This window comes from Macaca mulatta, chromosome 2 (assembly GCF_049350105.2).
Source record: "Macaca mulatta isolate MMU2019108-1 chromosome 2, T2T-MMU8v2.0, whole genome shotgun sequence".
Lineage (NCBI taxonomy): Eukaryota > Metazoa > Chordata > Mammalia > Primates > Cercopithecidae > Macaca > Macaca mulatta.
The window spans coordinates 96,590,795-96,595,464 of record NC_133407.1 but is presented as its reverse complement, the minus strand read 5'-3'; positions in this window follow the sequence as shown (position 1 = coordinate 96,595,464).

Below are 4,670 nucleotides of genomic sequence, written 5' to 3'. Positions count from 1 at the left end.
AGTCACACGGACCTGGCCTTCCTCACCATCTTCTTCTGCTGGCACCTGGGCCTGGGGGCTGCCATGCTGGCTGCTGTCTGTGGCCTCTGCAGCCTCAGGCACCATCACTGCTCCTCCTGGACAGCGTTCCCAGGGACCAGGTACCAGCTGTTTCCCATGGACCCCAGTGAAAGAGAACTCAAGAAACTCAGGGCAGAGGCCATGCTGCAGGATGAAAACATCTCATTTAGAGGCTGTCCCTCTGTCCCCAGCTGTGCTGTGCTATCCCTGTAAGAACTTTTGGGAGGCTGCCCACTGGGTGAGTGATCCTGTCGTGTTCTGAGATCCACAGTGTGGCTCCCCATCTCTGCAGCCATGGTTCTTGTCCCCAGACAAATCTGCCAGCTCCTAAGATGCCTTTTTATGCTGCCCCTCTATCAGACTTTTTGTCTGCCTGGTTTATTCTGTAGCTGTGGTTTCCAGGACTCTCTGAGGGCAGCCAGGTGACTTCTCTGGCCACCTCTGGAATCCAGGAGGGGTACCAGCAGGGGGAAGTGGGAGCGGATGAGCATGGATTGGGTGGCTAGCCAAGTTTCCCAGCTCTATTCCACACTGATATCTGCTAGGAAAATTTCCCCTTCCTTGTTGTTCTTCTTGAAAAGCAGATTGGCTATTCCCAAAATTTGGGATAAAGCTACTTTTTTTAAAGTAAGGCAATTATAGACACAAAATTTAGAAAGACACGTCCCTCAGGAGAGGAGAGGAAGGGAGGCAGCAGAATGGAACATGGTGGGAACACAGAGGAAGAGGAGGTTCTCGATAATGTCTTAGTTCTTAAAACTAGCGATAGGTTTCAGGTATACAAATAGGTCACTAAAATAAAATAATAAGCAAGGACCAGCCAGGCGTGGTGGCTCATGCCTGTAATCCAGCACTTTGGGAGGCCTAGGCGGGCGGATCACCTGAGGTCAGGAATTCAAGACCAGCCTGGGCAACATGACAAAACCCCATCTCTACTAAAAACACAAAAACTAGCTAGGCGTGGTGGCAGATGCCTGTAGTCCCAGCTACTCGGGAGGCTGAGATAGGAGAATTGCTTGAACCAGGGAGGAGGAGGTTGCAGTGAGCCGAGATCACACCACCACATTCTAGTCTGGGTGACAGAGCAAGACTCCGTCTAAAAAAAAAAAAAAAGAATAAGCAAGGACCAATGAAGGGAGCATGTCATGAACCAATGTCGTAATTGTTCTAGCACACCCAAGGTACACCCATTTCAAACCATGTGAGCTGCGAGTAGGCACAGGGTTGGGTCGCTGGAGTGGGAAAGACTGCATGCGCTTATGCCTAAGGATGTTTACCATGAGAGAGATGGAATCCAAAATAATGGTTCACATCCACCTTTGTATGATCATCAGAATCTCAGACTTCCTCATTTTACTCTGTCCATTTCCTTTTTGTTCTTAGTTTTTATGTTAATTGTAGGAAAGTTAACACCTTGTTTAAAAAGTAAACTGGCTGGGCATGGTGGCTCACACCTGTAATCCCAGCACTTTGGGAAGCTGAGGTGGGAGGGTAGCTTGAGTCCAGGAGTTGGAGACCAGCCTGGACAACATAGTGAGACCCTGTCTCTGCAAAAATAAAAAATATTAGCTGAGCATGGTGTCATGCACCTGTAGTTCTAGCTACTTGGGAGGCTGGGGCAGGAGGATTGCTTGAGACCAGGAGGTCAGGGCTGCAGTGAGCCATGGTCATGCCACTGGACTGTAGCTTGGGCAGCAGAGCAAGACTGTCTCTTAAAAACAAAACAATTCCGGGCACGGTGGCTCACACCTGTAATCCCAGAACTTTGGGAGGCTAAGACAGGTGGATCACTTGAGGTCAGGAGTTCAAGATCAGCCTGGCCAACATGACGAAACCTCGTCGCTACTAAAAATACAAAAATTAGCCAGGTATGCTGGTGCACGCTGATAATCCTAGCTACTCGGGAGGCTGAGGCAGGAGAATTGCTTGAACTCAGGAGGCAGAGGTTGCAATGAGCCGAGATCATGCCATTGCACTCCAGCCTGGGTGACAGAATGAGACTCTGTTGCAAAATAAATAAATAAATAAATAAATAAACAAATAAATAAAATAAAATTATGGCCAGATGCAGTGGCTCACGCCTGTAATCCCAGCACTTTGGGAGGCCAAGGCAGACGGATCACAAGGTCAAGAGATAGAGACCATCTTGGCCAACATGGTGAAACCCCGCCTCTACTAAAAATACACACACACAAAATTAGCTGAGCATGGTGGCATGCGCCTGTAGTTCCAGCTACTTGGGAGGCTGAGGCAGGAGAATTACTTGAACCCAGGGGGAGAAGGTTGCAGTGAACCGAGATCGCGCCACTGCACTCCAGCCTGGGCAACAGAGCGAGACTCTGTATTAAAAAAAAACTTAAAATTAAAAATTAAAAACAAAACAAACAAAACTAACTTTGTCATTTCACCCCGGAGGGAAAATTGGGAGAGGGTGGCATATGGCTTTTATACAGTCCAGCAGCAGATTCTAGGCAAGGAGAGGAGCCAAAGCCCTTAGCAGAGGCCTGAGTCTGAGGAGACAGGGAACCAGCAAGGAGTCTCCAGCAGCAGGGCTGTGAGAGCACTCTCAAAAGCAGGACTGTCTAATGCTAAAATGGCTTGCCTTGGTGTGACCAAAAAAATCCAACCTTTTCAATAAAATCTTCACTGCACTTCAGCCTGGGCAATAGAGGGAGACCTTGTCTCAAAAAATTAGAAAAATAAAGTCTGCTTCTAAACCAACCATATTGCGTGAGTGATTCTAGGAGAACACATAGAAAAGGCTCATATTTGGGTTGGTGGGAGCAGAGGGAAAGAATCACCATAAAAATGTGACAGGTAAATGACCTCAGCAGTGCTGAAGATGCAGGAACTTATCAGAGGGCTCCTGAGAACATCCACCCCGGAGTTCGTGGACATTTTCAGAGAGCCTCTGGGCTTCTCCCAGAACGAGGAGAGGAAGTGTCCATAAACTATGATGGTAGCTGATGTATAAAATGAAATAGAGCTATAGGAAACTAGGTAGAAATATGCATCCCTTGGTGCATTTGGGAGGCCACTTCTTCCACTGGCTTGAGCCTGCTTGCGTGAGATGGAAAAGCACAACGTTTGGAAGTCTGGAGAAGGAAAGAGAAGGAAGGAGATGCTGGCCATCGATGTAGGGAAAGTATCACAAAGTAAAATCCCCACTAGTGAAGCTGCTACAATTCCATGAAAGAGTCTGTGGTCAGAAATGCTGTTATCAAACAAACAAAAATAAATAAATAAATGAAGTGCTGTTATCAGAGATCAGAAAGCTTCATAATGCGTAGAGAGGTTTTCAGGCCGGGCGCGGCGGCTCACGCCTGTAATCCCAGCACTTTGGGAGGCCGAGTGGGGTGGATCACAAGATCAAGAGATCAAGACCAGCCTGGCCAACATGGTGAAACCCCGTCTCCACTAAAAATACAAAAATTAGCTCAGCGTGGTGGCACACGCCTATAGTCCCAGCTACTCGGGAGGCTGAGACAGGAGAATCACTAGAACCTGGGAGGCGGAGGTTGCAGTGAGCCAAGATCTTGCCACTGCACTTCAGCCTGGCAACAGAGCAAGACTCTGTCTGAAAAAAAAAAAAGAGAGAGAGAGGCTTTCCAAGATGGTAGACAAGGTGAGCTGTAATTTGAAGATAGCCCTGAATATCACCTAAAAAAGCAATGTTCCTGAGCAGGAAAAACAGGCCCTGCAAGCTGGGTAGCAAGCGGTTAAGTAAGAAGAGGGGAGTGTGGAAAGGAATGGGCAGCTGGCGGAGGCCTGGTGGACCCATCCTGGAGAGGCAGGCTCCAGACGCTGGAGGGCAAAAGATGTCTCGTTCTCTTCCAGCAGCGTCGCAACTGGATCCAGACCAGTTCCAGTTTGTCCTCCCAGAAGAGCAGGGGTCCATCTGGGGACAGGTCCAACCCCTCTCCTTCTGACATGTCCCCCAAGTGGCTCTGGAGGTCTAAATCAGACAAGCTTTCAGCAACCCTGTTGGCAAACCCATCCCTGCACCTGCTGACCAAAGACCAAAAGATGAACAGACAGGGCAAGAGGGAGAGACAGCACATGGGTTTCCCAGCCAGCCTTCCGGAAAGGCAGATTTACACAGGCCCATCCTGTTCACCATCGATGGCCCTATGGGCAAAGAGTGGAATCTTTCTCCACACATCTATTCTTTCAACCAGCTCAGCAGGAATGCACCCACACAGACATGTGACTCACACCAGCAGGTTTCTCATGTATTTTTGAGACTTAAAATGATGCTAGCTTCAGGCCAGGCACAGTGGCTCACCCTGTAATCCCAGCACTTTGGGAGGCCTAGGCGGGTGGATCGTCTGAGGTCAGGAGTTCGAGACCAGCCTGGCCAACATGGTGAAACCCCATCTCTACTAAAAATACAACAATTAGCTGGGCGTGGTGGCACATACCTGTAATCCCAACTACTCAGGAAGTTAAGGCTTGAATCAGGAGGCAGAGGTTACAGTGAACCAAGATCATGCCACTGCACTCCAGCCTGGGTGACAGAGTGAGACTGCATCTCAAAAATAAATAAATAAATAAAAATAAAGGCTAACTTCAGTAGAAAAGAACTTCATTCTCAAATGTTAGAATTGAGA